This window comes from Bidens hawaiensis, unplaced genomic scaffold (assembly GCF_021521415.1).
Source record: "Bidens hawaiensis isolate Kalapana, Puna unplaced genomic scaffold, B.hawaiensis_p1.1 tig00018587_1, whole genome shotgun sequence".
NCBI lineage: Eukaryota > Viridiplantae > Streptophyta > Magnoliopsida > Asterales > Asteraceae > Bidens > Bidens hawaiensis.
Window position 1 is genome coordinate 329,606 of NW_027492816.1, and position 14,561 is coordinate 344,166.

The following is a 14,561-nucleotide window of genomic DNA, read 5'->3' on the forward strand; positions in this document are numbered from 1 at the left end:
CCTGAGTTTTATATCCGCTGAGTTTAAAGACTCCCTAGGCCTAGCAACCAGTAGACTAGACACGCCTTATACTATAGAACTAGCCAATGGTAGGCAGTTATGCGCAAACGAAAGAACTGAACAATGTGTAATAGTCATGGGAGGTCACGGGTTCAATATTAACTTGTTGCCAATAGACTTGGGAAGTTTTGACATTGTGGTAGGTATGGATTGGTTAGTCGAGAACCGCGCGGAAGTTATTTGCCATGAGAAGCAGGTTCGGATCCCACTGTTGAACGGAGAAACCTTGGTAATTCAAGGGGAAAGAAGGGGAGTTGCGACGAAACTGATTTCGTGCCTAAAGGCGCGTAAGTGCCTAAGGAAAGGGTGCTACGCCTTCCTGGCGCATGTAGTAGAGAAGAAAGGAGATGAGCGAAGAATTGAAGACTTACCGGTAGTGCGCGAATTTCCAGAAGTTTTTCCTGAAGATTTGCCCGGATTGCCGCAGCCGCGACAAGTAGAATTTCGTATTGATTTAGTCCCAGGAGCTGCGCCAGTAGCTCGAGCGCCTTATCGACTAGCTCCATCTGAGATGCAAGAGCTATCCAATCAGTTACAGGAACTATTGGATAAGGGTTTCATACGCCCAAGCTTTTCACCCTGGGGAGCTCCAGTACTGTTTGTTAAGAAGAAGGATGGTTCGTTCAGAATGTGTATTGACTACAGGGAGCTGAACAAGCTGACAGTCAAGAATCGGTACCCTTTACCGAGGATTGACGACTTATTTGACCAGTTGCAGGGATCCAGTTATTATTCAAAGATAGATCTACGGTCAGGATACCACCAACTTAGGGTCCATGAGGAAGATGTGCCGAAAACAGCCTTCCGAACTAGATACGGCCATTATGAGTTCTTAGTGATGCCTTTCGGGCTAACTAATGCGCCGGCTGTGTTCATGGATCTGATGAACCGCGTGTGCAAACCATATTTGGACAAGTTTGTGATTGTGTTTATAGATGATATTCTGATTTACTCTCGGACCAAGGCCGAGCATGAGCAACACCTGAGATCGATTTTGGAATTGTTGAGGAAAGAAAAGTTGTATGCGAAGTTTTCCAAGTGCGAGTTTTGGCTTAGAGAAGTTCACTTTCTCGGTCACGTTGTAAACGAGAAAGGAATACACGTTGATCCTTCCAAAGTCAAGGCCATCGAAAACTGGGAAGCGCCAAAAACCCCAACTGAGGTGAGGCAATTCCTAGGACTAGCTGGCTACTATCGACGCTTCATTGAGAACTTCTCCAAAATAGCTCTACCTCTGACCGCGCTAACTCAGAAAGACAAGAAGTTTGTTTGGGGCGAAAATCAGGAAGCAGCGTTTCAAATGTTGAAACAGAAGTTATGTAGTGCGCCAATTTTGTCTCTGCCCGAGGGGACGGATGACATCGTCGTTTACTGCGACGCTTCACATCAGGGACTCGGATGTGTCCTTATGCAACGAGACAAAGTCATAGCGTATGCCTCACGCCAACTCAAGACCAATGAAAAGAACTACACAACGCATGATTTAGAACTTGGAGCGGTTGTCTTCGCGCTAAAGATTTGGCGCCATTACCTCTATGGTACAAAGTGTGTAATCTTTACGGATCACAAGAGCCTTCAACATATATTTGATCAAAAGGATTTAAACATGAGGCAACGAAGATGGGTGGAGTTGTTGAATGATTATGATTGTGAAATTAAGTACCACCCTGGAAAGGCGAATGTGGTAGCAGACGCGCTAAGTAGGAAGGAGCGAATAAAAACGCTACGAGTCAAGGCTCTAAGGTTGACCATTCACGCAGATCTCTCTACCCGCATCCGAGACGCTCAGCAAGAAGCCTTGAAACCAGAGTTTGTTAAAAACGAATGCCATGGGGGTATGGTTAAAAGTTTGGAACTGAAGGAGAACGGCAATCTATATTTCGCTAACCGCATATGGGTCCCTCTCAAGGGAGGATTGCGCGAGCAGGTATTGAACGAAGCTCACAAGACGCGGTATTCCGTACATCCTGGCGCAGACAAGATGTACCAAGATGTTAAAACGCTGTATTGGTGGCCCAATCTTAAAGGCGCCATCGCGACGTATGTCAGTAAGTGCCTGACGTGTTCGAAGGTAAAGGCTGAATACCAGAAACCATCAGGGTTGCTTCAACAGCCAGAAATTCCCATGTGGAAGTGGGAACAAATCTCTATGGACTTCATCACCAAACTGCCAAGGACACCTGGGGGTTATGACACAATATGGGTTATTGTGGATCGGCTAACTAAGACAGCGCACTTCCTGCCGATCAAGGAAACCGATAAGATGGAAAAGTTAGCCCGATTGTATATTCGAGAAGTAGTTTCAAAACATGGAGTCCCAGTGTCCATCATTTCTGATAGAGATAGTCGGTTCACCTCAAGGTTTTGGAGATCGTTACAAGGAGCTTTAGGTACTCGTCTTGACATGAGTACGGCATATCATCCTCAAACGGATGGGCAAAGCGAGCGAACAATCCAGACATTGGAAGATATGCTACGCGCGTGCGCAATCGATTTCGAAGGTAGCTGGGATACTCATCTTCCATTGGTTGAATTTTCTTACAACAATAGCTATCACACAAGCATTAAGGCTGCGCCGTTCGAAGCTTTGTATGGGCGCAAGTGTAGATCCCCACTGTGCTGGGCTGAAGTAGGTGACAAGCAAATGACTGGTCCAGAATTGATCCAGGAAACAACAGACAAGATTTTTCAGATAAGGGATCGCCTTAAGACAGCGCGCGACAGACAGAAGAGCTACGCAGATGTGCGAAGGAAACCATTGGAGTTTCAAGTAGGGGATAAAGTACTTTTGAAAGTCTCTCCATGGAAAGGAGTCCCCCGTTTCGGCAAGCGAGGAAAGTTGAATCCGCGCTACATTGGACCATTTGAGATCCTGGAAAGGATCGGTCCGGTTGCTTATAAGCTCCGTTTACCCGCCGAACTCAGTGGAGTTCATAATACGTTTCATGTGTCCAACCTCAAAAAGTGCTTATCTGACGAAACGTTGATTTTGCCGATGGAAGAGATTCACATCGACAAACAGCTGCACTTCATAGAAGAACCTATAGCAGTAACCGATTGGAAAGAACAAAAGTTACGCAGGAGCAAAATCAAGTTAGTAAAGGTTCAATGGAACTCGAGGCGTGGGCCTGAGTTCACTTGGGAAAGAGAAGACCAAATGCGCAAGAAATACCCACACCTCTTTCAGAGCATAGCTTCTGACAGCAACGTCTCCTAAATTTCGGGACGAAATTCGTTTAACGAGGGGAGAATGTGACAACCGGTAAATTCCCAAACCCATAAGCCAAGTAATCAACCTAATAATTAGGTGATTGTAAATATTAAGCGCGAGCATTTGTTATGTGCGCCCTGCGCGAGCGCGCCATGTTAGTCAGCGTGTGCATTTGTTATGTGCGCCCTGCGCGAGCGCGCCATGTTAGTCAGCGCGTGCAGTTGTTATGTGCAACCTGCGCGAGCGCACCATGTTAAGAACCAGCGTGAGCATATGTTATATGCGCCATGCGTGAACGTTTTGGCCTTATGTTTTCATGAAACTTTATGTTGTCTAAATGGGTTGACCGTCACGCATGAGGCTAAGGCGGGTGCATCCCAAAACCAATTATGCGCGTGCGGGAGGGGAACTAACCTACCCGCATGGCGGGAACGTTGAGAGCTAGTTTGTCTGAAGCTCCAAGATGGAATTGACTTCAACATGACTGATCACTATGTTGAAATACCAAGACCACCTGGAGAATCTACAAATGAAACTCAAATGTCCCTAACTGCGAGAAGGTTACGTATCTACCCGCAGCAAAGAAATGTCCTTCACGCAGAAAGCTATGCGCACAAAGTTATACGCGCAGAACACTTAGTCTATTCTCCAGTTATAAGGAGATTACTCCCGCCCGAAAGGAAACAGTAGCGTGTTTCAGAGATTTTCCACTTTTTACTGTACACTGACAAAAGTACCTGAAAAAGCACACTGTAACATGAAAAGTCAACTGTCAGCCACCCTATTCTCACCAACCCCAGACCTGCATGTTCTGTCCAAATCAAATCAAAATCTTTTATCCACCACTCCACTCTTAAGTAAATAATAATAACTTCCATACTTTATCATCATTACATTTAGATATGAAAAGATTTCAATCCCCTAAAGCAAGGGATTGTGTTCCCTTGAGTTTGCCTATAAATTTGTAACCTAAATTATCACCCAAAACACACTTCAAAGAACTACAAACTTGCACTAATCCTCTCCCAAGCATCCGTTGTTTTCATTTCCGATCCTGTTACTAGGTAAGCCGAGAATATAACCTTGAGATCTACTTTCCAACCCTTATGTTCTCCCATTTCTTGATCTTAATATATATACTTCTTGTTATTTAATCGTATTCTAGACCTTCGATTCCGAGGCCAACACCAAGAAAACCCGAATCTCGATTAATCCCTTAACAAGAACCACAGGTGAGTCTCACAGCCCCTATTTTCACTGTTTTCACTGTTTTTTAAACTACTTTCGGGGCGAGGGACACGTACTTAAATAATGTTTTATCATGGTATACTTACAAGCTATGCAAACGATTACGTGTTTAAGTTATGTTTCATGATGAGCAATGCGAACAGTTATCTATGGTATTTCGATGTTAGTGCACCAGATTCGAGTAAGTGATCACTTTACCATTGGAACTCTAAGGGTAGGGACTGCTGGTTTGATCCGCCCACTCGTAGGGGTCGCACCTCTTACACAGACGAGTGCCTAGTATGGTCATGGGGCAGTACTATGGGTTTGAGCCCGCTCGTAGAGGTCGCTCCTCTTACGCAGACGAGCGCCTTGTTTTCCGGCACAACGTCCGCGCGTAACCCGCGGGACGGTATTACAGTATTATTCGCTCGTAGTGGCAGCGCCACTTACTCAGACGAGCACAGTTTTCCAGAAGTTTCCGCGCGTAACCCGCGGGACGGTATTACATTATTTTAGCTCGTAGTGGCAGCGCCACTTACACAGACGAGCACAGTTCCCAGAAATGTTCGCGCGTAACCCGCGCAACGATTTTATCAGAATATGTTGATAGATCTATGTTTTACCAAGCATGTGTTTAATAATGCTATCAGAATTATGTTTCAGAATGATTTGTATCAAGATTATGATGCAATACGATTTATCAAGTTACTAAAACTTGTGAACTCACTCAGTTTATACTGATTCAAATATTTTTACGTGTCTTTCAGGAGATAACTAGGTAGCGCATGGAGTCACACTTAGAGCACCTCACGCTGAACACCTAAAACTAGCTTTTTGGAAGATTTTAGTTCTATCCCTTCGATGCGCGTGGTTGTACCCGCCGCGCAAAGGGGATATGGCGTGGAAATCTTCAACAGTTTTTATACTTGGATGTTTTTATGTAATCTTTAAACAATGTAATGTATTTGTATTAAACATTTCATGCGCAATGAAAATCTTTGAATGTTTTGCAATGGCCCGTGCTTAATTATCAATCCCCACTCGTGCACGCCCGGCTGTTTCCGCCGCTCAGGGCCGGGTGTGACACTTCATTCTCCAAAGCCTCCAACTCTTCATTCATTAATTTTATTGCAGTTTTCACAGACTCAGCTTCTGCCACATCTGGATCAACTATATTTTCTTTTTACAAGACATCATCAGACTGAACCGTATGTTGGGGCAGGGGATGTAGATTATCATCAGTAAGTGCCACCCCCTTTCCCTTTGCTTTTCTTTTCAAAATCTCTTCTTCGGTTTCTTCTTCTTCTTTATCCTCCCCCTCATCCTCCGATTCTCCATCATCATATGCTTTATTTAGCATGTTTAAAGCATTTGATGGTTCAACCTCCATCACTTCCTCTTCAGAACTTTCATATAATTCACCAATCACTCTTAAACTTTCTGCACCTTCAGTATTATCCCCCTGTTTTGGTGCATCTGAGGTCTTCTCAACCTCAGAATGCCCCTCTAGGGTTCGAAATTTTAACAGAGCTTCATTCAGAGCAGCTTCCAATGCCGAGTTCCTTGTAGTCAGTATGGCATTTTGTTCTTTCAACATTATGTTTTCAAACTCAAGTATGGCATTCTCACACACAATATCATATAGGTTAGGACTTGATGATGGGGTTTCTTGATTTGGTTTTGGGGTGGGTTCAGAGAACGGTTCAGATTCTGAAGTTTGGGACCTTATATGGTTCAGAGGATGGGATTTGTTGAGTTAGTTGGGTAGTTTCTGTAGCATGTTGAGCTTGGATATGTGAGTCTTGCAGTGGAGATGTAGGTGGTATGAGGACAGGAATGGTAACAGTTGGTTCAGCATCAGATAGGGCAGGTTCAGTTGGGCTGGTGAAGAAAGGATATCATTATTAACGTCACCTAGCTCAAGTGAATCTGTGTCATCTTTGTAAACTTCTGGTGGTGGAGAGTCAGGTGGAGTTATATTCTCAATTGTTGCGGTAACATTTGATACAACAACCGCTACAAAAGTATCATCATCCATCTGCTCTGTAGCCTGTGAGATCAGATTCACAACCGGTACATTCATCTCTTCATTGACCTCTACCCCTGCATTATCTGCCTCATAAGCAACTTGATCAATCAATGGCACAGTTTCCTCAGCATCAACAGTATGATCAAAAACCATGTCATTTCCACCTTCCAGGACATCTCCACCATCATCATTTTGATTATCATCATCTGAACCATCATCATCTTCTTCATTATCCCTATTACCTAGGGTTCTAGGCACATTAATCGCACCTAGAGATGGTACGAGCAACCAAGGGAGTGCATCCCAGTCATCATTGTCAATGAATTTACTCTAAGCATCTTTCATTCTTTTGCATATATTGGGGTCATGCAATTTCAAACCTCCCCCATTCGTTGAAGATCAGGTAATTCTCTGTTTATCATGATCTGTAGAAAGCGTGGATACATAAGAAATCTTTGATTGACTTGCTTCTCTGCATTTGATGCCAAACCTTGAAAAATAAGTCTGGAAATGTTGAAGGGTTGCTGATACAGAATTGCTACAGTGAGAGTCCCAAGCTCTCTACTCAACAAAGTCCAAGTCCCTCTCCGAGGAGATAGGGACTGAATCACATGATGAATCAGGAACCTGTAGATTAATGAAAAGCTCTCCTTTTGAAATTGTCCCTCTTTACACTTCCTTGATACCCCATGGTCTCTTGAAAGACTCGCAGTAATATTGGAACAGGATACAATTGTTGAGCTTCAAAGTTGTCATTGAGGTCCAATGCAGCTCGAATGGAAGCCTCTGTAATTTCAATATCATTGTTTAGCACAGATGCCTCGATCCTCTTCCTGTTCACATCACTGACATAAGTTGCTAACTGCCAAAATCTGTAAGATGGTTCCTGTACAGTGTGGGGTTTTCTATCAGTGCCATTCGTAAATTGGAGTTTCTTAGAAAATTTATCATGACTTCTAACTCCATGTTTTCATCATCTAGCTCCAACTGAGCGCACATATTGTGCCGCTTTTCGAATTTAAGAGCCATCAGTTCTGTAAAAACATAAAGAGCTGTCAGTACATAAAGTTGCAGAACTAACATATGAGAATAGATGGATGATTAACGTCTTTAATAACCTGTTCCGTAGTAATATGAGTACCTGCAAGAACAAGTAAATAGTTAGTCCATAAATCAATTTGAAACCCTAATTTCGAAATCGGTGCAATGATAATCGAATAACGATGTCTTACCGAAGTCGAAACAGAGCTAATGGCTGTAATCAAAGTAAAAACTAGCAAGTAGTAAAGCAATCGAGCAAGAGGAAGACATCACGAGCAAGAGGGTTTTTACGATTAGGTTCAAAAGAGTAAGAGATATGTGAAATAGTTTCTAAGTCCCCATTTTATACCTAACGTTTGGGTGGTACAGTACCTTGTTTTGTCGTCTAGTGCACGACAGTTGTCATTTAATTCAAATTTAATGTACCTCCCTTGCTCGAGCATACAGCTAAGGCAACAGCTGGCTCCCTCCTTACACGAGTACATAGTACCAACCTTGCTCGACATACTTGGAATATTCTCGTTGATCACAAGTGTACTCGAGACAGATTGCTCGACTAGACTTGTGCTCAATCCCTTAGCCAAAATTCTAATGATCATCATAGTACATGCTCGAGTAGTAAGTCATACTCGAGATGTAGTATGCTCGACTATACTTAACAAAATTTAGTCAATACAAAGTTCTGAGATACACCAGTCATCTAATCTTACTCGACTATACATCACGCTCGAACTACTTAGAATATATCCTGAAAATGACCTATGCTCGAGATGTGTTCTTAGGTGCTAGAACCTTTGCTCGACTAACTTAAGTGTGCAAAAACTCAATGTGCTCGAAATACCATTATGCTCGAAAGCCTTGGCATATTAAATCATTCTTATGCCTGTACTCGAACTCACAACCTAAGTGTCTAGTCCACAAATTTGCTCGAACCACTAGTGATCCATTTCCTTAAGCTCGAACTTTCATGCCTAAACACCTAGCACACTTCCATGCTCGAATCCCTTAGACAAATAGGAAAGCAATCATGCTCGAAACACATATATGACCAGTCACGTCATTTCAGGTGCTCGTAAGTAAGATGCATGCTCGAAACACTTAACAACAAATTTTCATCAGCATGCTTGAAGGTAAGGTAAGATGGATGCTCGAAACACTTGATGATTTGTACAAGTCACATAAGATACTTACAAACTTATCATGTTTATTAAGCAAAGTTCTCTTGCTCGAATTAAAAATACTCATTTCAATTTGATGAGCCGACTTAAACAGTTAGTTTAAGGTGAAATAAGAGATCAAAATCCAGTTCAAAATAAAATTCATATTAGATTATTTGTAAAGATATCAATCATGGTATCAGACTATTTAAAACAACGATCACACCACTTCATGGTCAGTGTTATTATGACTCAAGTCAGGTTGACAGCAGGTATACTTAGCATAATGGTCATTGCTTTCTGTGATACAATTAGATTCAATTAGAGAATAAGATAGGAATGGTTATCACTATAGCTTCAGATTGCCTCTAATATCTTCTCAAAGCGTATTTAGCTTTCTCCAAATTACCCTGAATTGACTCCGACCCCATGATGCCCTGGTCAAAATTGATTTTTGTATAATTGAAAAGTTACTTATTTATATTTTGTCTTTGATAACAGACTGTAAGGTTGAACATTGGACTTACATGCCATCCGGACTTACATGCCTTACATTCAGCGTGCTTAGGACTTATTTGAATGCCCCACCCCTGTAGTTCCCTTAGTGCCCCTTAAGTCATGAAATCAGATAACTTATATATATATATATATATATTATACTTTTGATCTTTTTATACTTTTCAATCTCTTTCTTTCTCTTTTCTTTTGAGAGGTTTTCCATATATCAATAATGTATTTCTGCTCAAATACTTAATTGATATTCTTATAGACCAGAAACACCAACTGGCTCGTGTATGATTGGATAATGACCTTTCTGCCTATCATTCGGAGAGATATGCTAGAGAACATACCTTATTTTCCAATGTTTCACCACATCATACTTAGCAAATTTAAGTGTATATCACATATTGCAACTACAGACTATGGAAAGCTACCATACTTTGCCAATGACTGTACTCAAAGCCTTTTGAACTTATAATTCATGGGTTAGTTATTTTAAACAGTTTTCTATCATTTCCCATATTGGGTTGGATTCAATCTCCACAAAAACAGTTTTTAGCTTCTTAGAGCTGGGAACTTAGATAATATTATCATATCTCTTATGAAATATTCACCGAAAACAGTGTTGCTTAGTCAAAACTTTTACCATTTTAAAAACCATTTCCTTTTGAATGTTCAATTGAGAAGTATTGATTTTCAAAACCGGTGTTGTCATTTAAGCATGTTTAACAAGCACACATTGTCACAATGTCAAAACACATTCATTTAGACAATAGAAATCATTCAGATAATCCCAAAAGTCTGTCGAGCATGCTTAGAAATTAATCGAGCATACTCGGAAGTCACTCAAGCGAACTTAAGATTTATCATTACAGATATTGTGCTCGAAAGACTTAGCTTTGTGATCGAGCAGTATACTTGTGCTTAAAATACTTTAGAAAGTTTTCCAAGACACATGTCCATGCTCGACCACAAGTAACACATCATTTGTGCTCGAGTTACTTGAGAAACTACAAGTATGGTTTGTTTGTGCTCGAAGAGCATTAAACACACCATGCAACACAGAGTTATGCTCGAAATACTTGGAAAGTTTTCAATCCCAAATTCTGTGCTCGAGCAGCTGAGCTATGACATCTGTGCTCGAATGACTTGTAATAGTCTTTTAAGGGTCTTTGCCTGTGCTCGAGGAGCATCAGGCACACTATCAAGCATAGATTCATGCTCGAAGTACTTAGAAACACAAATACATCATTCATGCACAGGTCAAAGTACCAAAAGTTGTAAACAACAATAGCAAGATATTTCAATAAGATTTTCACACAATTCAGTCTCAAACATGATTCATGCACTTAGAATAATCATATAAGCATAGCAAATCATCATGCAAACATTCAAAGTGAGTAACACATATAATCAGTTAGCACCTCACTTAAGCACACATCCTAAATTAGACCTCATCAGCATTTATCATTCCTAGGCACTTTAACAGAAAATGAAACCTGGTTTTATCTAAAGTTTTGGTGAACAAATCAGCCAAGTTATCAGATATATCTACCCTTTTCATCTCTATTAAGCCTTTTTCCTGACAGTCTCTATTGAAATGATGTCTAATTTCAATGTGCTTAGTCTTAGAATGTTGGACTGGATTCTTAACAATAATCATAGCAGCAGTATTATCAATTAAAATAGGTGTAAATAAGAAATTCAGACCATAGTCCAGCAGTTGATTCTGAATCCATAAAACCTGTGCGCAGCAAGCAGATGCAGCAATATACTCAGCTTCAGCAGTAGAAATTGACACTGTAGTTTGCTTCTTGCATTGCCAAGACACTAGCCTGTTCCCAAGAAACTGACATCTTCCAGAGATTGATTTTCTACTCTTGTTGCAACCATCATAGTCACTATCCGTGTAGGCTATCAAGTTAAAGGAAGGGTTCTTTGGATACCAAATCTGGTTTTCCTTTCAAGTATCTGAATATCCTCTTCACTGCTAGCATATGTGAGACCTTGGGGCTAGCTTGAAATCTTGCACATACACACACAACAAACATAATATCTGGCCTAGAAGCTGTGAGATACATCAATGATCCTATCTTGGCCCTATATTCATGCTGGTCCACTGACTCCCCCTTTTCATCAGGTACCATTTTCTCATGTGTGTCCATTGGTGTGGACACTGTCTTAAAGTCTTGGCACTTGAATTTGTTAAGAATCTCTTGTACATACCTTGATTTATTTATGAAGATTCCATCAGCTTTCTGTTGCACCTGAAGTCCAAGGAAGAAATTCATTTCCCCTATTGAACTCATTTTGTACTTGGATTTCATCACCTGCTCAAACTCCTTGCACATCTGTTCATTTGTAGAGCCAAAGATAATGTCATCCACATACACTTGCAGCAGCAGCAGATCTTTGTTTCTCCTTTTGTAGAATAGAGTCTTGTCAATCGCTCCTCTGCAGAAACCATTTTCCAACAAATGGTTTGACAGCTCATCATACAAGGCTCTTGGTGCTTGATGTAGACCATAAAGCACTTTTCTGAGCTTGTAAACCTTTTTTGGATGAACTTTGTCTTCAAATCCAGGAGGTTGAGTGACATAAACTTCTTCATCAATCTTTCCATTCAGAAATGTAGATTTTACATCAAGTTGATAGACTTTAATGTTCATTGATGTTGCATATGCCAGAAAGATCCTGATAGCCTCTAGTCTTGCAACTGGAACAAAGACTTCTTTAAAGTCCACTCCTTCTTCCTGTAGGCATCCTAGAGCTACCAATCTTGCTTTGTTCTTGATCACCACCCCCCTTTCATCTTTCTTGTTCCTGAATACCCATTTTGTTCCAATAGCATATTTGCCTTTGGGCTTGTCCACCAAGTCCCATACGTGCAAGTCTCTGAACTGGGCTAATTCTTCGTGCATAGCTTCTACCTAGCTGTTGTCCTTCAAAGCATGATTGATGTTCTTTGGTTCAACTTGTGATAAGAAACAGGCATACAAAAATATATTGGCCTTTTCAGATGAGCTTCTAGTAACTCTTTCATTTATGTCTCCTATGATGTTCTCTGCAGGGTGATTTCTTTCAATAGATGTGGTCTGCACAACTTGTCGTTTAGAAACTTCTGTCTCTAGATTTGTCATGTTTAATTGTGACATTCATGGTAAAACGAGGTACACTATATTCATTACGTAACAAGTAAACGATAAATCGGTTGATTCGTAGGGCTTAAACGAGTAACCGACCGATACTAATTATGACCCGTATACATACTGAGGGGTCATATACGAGTTATATCTATGTTATAGAGGCTAACATATTGATATTTAGGTCCCAGTACGTTTAAAACTCTTTAAACGAAAAAGGTTTCGTTTATCGATACGCTATAAGCTTAAACGCAATCGTTAATATCAAAACAAGCATTGTAGCATCCGTTAAGCCGAAAAAGATTTATAAAACACTTATATGACATGTTCTAAGCAATCCGTGAAAATATTTTGGAATTTTACAACGAGTCAGTACGTTTTTCTTATTTTACAAAAATAAGCTGAAAAACACGCGTTTTTGCGCTATTTCTCACACCCGAATTAATTTTCTTGCGAAAAACCGAACCCGAACTAAATTTGAAGTGGGCTTTTCATGTTTGGGCTTGTATAATTAAATTAATGGGCCAAAACAGCCCATTATGGGGCTTTATTGAATTCCGATCGGAACACCACCCAACCCACATTCTTTTTATAAAACTTATTCCCTAAGTATTCTTATTCATTCTAACTTATAAGATTTGAAGTCCAAGCAGCTCAAATTCTGCTCTATCAACTATCCTTCAAAACTCTAGGTATTTTGATTATTTCATCATTTTTAACTTGATTTCATTAACTATAATTAACATATAAACATGTTTTAGTTAGTTTTAAACATGTTTAACCATCCAAAAACCCTAAAAATCAAGTAAAATCATGATTTGATGTTAAAAATGTTTACAAACCAGGAACATATACTTTTTTGGTCAAAAACGCGGATTAGAACATGAATACAACGTTTTTACGGTTAGAAAGTTCGGTTTGAACCCAAAACCGAAACCCTAATTATCAAGGCTGTTACATGGATGATTTATGCTTGGTTTGATGTTATATGATATGTAGATATACTGAGTTTGCAACCCGAGACCCGGAAAGTCGTTTAAGCTAGCAAAATTCATCGAAAACCGACAAGGTAAACCCGTAACACTCGTTTAGGGGCTGTTTAGTATTAGGTTGTGACGTGCTTGTTGTTAGCTTGTGAAAACTTGCAGGGACATTAGGGATCATATAAATGAGTCCCTGTTCAAATTTGGTAATTTTTCGATAAACGGAGAATATTTGGTGAATTTATTCCCGTTTATGAGCATTTATTTGGGAAAAATAGCTAAACATATTGAAAAATTATGAAACTTGGTTTTGGAGTTTAATATGTGATGGTAAGATCACTGGTAAAGTTTGGGAATCATTGGAAATGCCTAAGTATGGTTTGTGCGATCATGGTTTAACCGAATTTTAACAGCCGAAAAATGCACAAAAAGGCATTTTGTCAAAAGAGTTAGATTCTGGAAATTTTGCAGGGACTATGTAATAACATTGAGGCCATTGGTAAAAATTATCGGATTTTTCGGAGGTCGTTTGATATAAACGGGCCATTTATTACACGATTATAACCTATTAAATGAATTTTTATAAATAAATAAATAAATAATCATAAAATTTCTGAAAATATTTTTATAAAATTCTCCATCTCTTAATGTATTTTTACAAAAATTTACATAATTTATATATAAGTACATATTTAGTTATGATTAATCAAAGATTTAAATTATAATTGTTTTAACGAAACCGGCAGTTTTGTGTTTAACGGACTGACTGGTATGTCAAAATGTCAAAAGTGGCCAAATATCATATTTTTGAATGATATTAATAAAAACGAACTTTTTACGAGAATTCCGGACAAATCGGGTGGATTATGCGCGTTTTGTATAATCAAACCCGTGTGAAAACGGAAACGAACCCTGCGATCAAACCAGACACCGAAACCTTAAAATTCTTTCATAAATCAAATTATTTTATTAATCAATATATTCACTTAAGTTTTATGTGATCTTACCTAATCCCGAAACGTATAAACGATCAACTGAGCTAGGCTCGGGAAACGGTGAAACTGAGCCAAATCCAGTTTTAAACATTTCATAGTATACAACGTCACAATCTTAGACTATGGTCATGTTCTGGGCCTAACAGCTATACCCAGATTATCTATACAGCCCGATTTAGCTTGAACACTGTACTAGTATTAACGATACGAT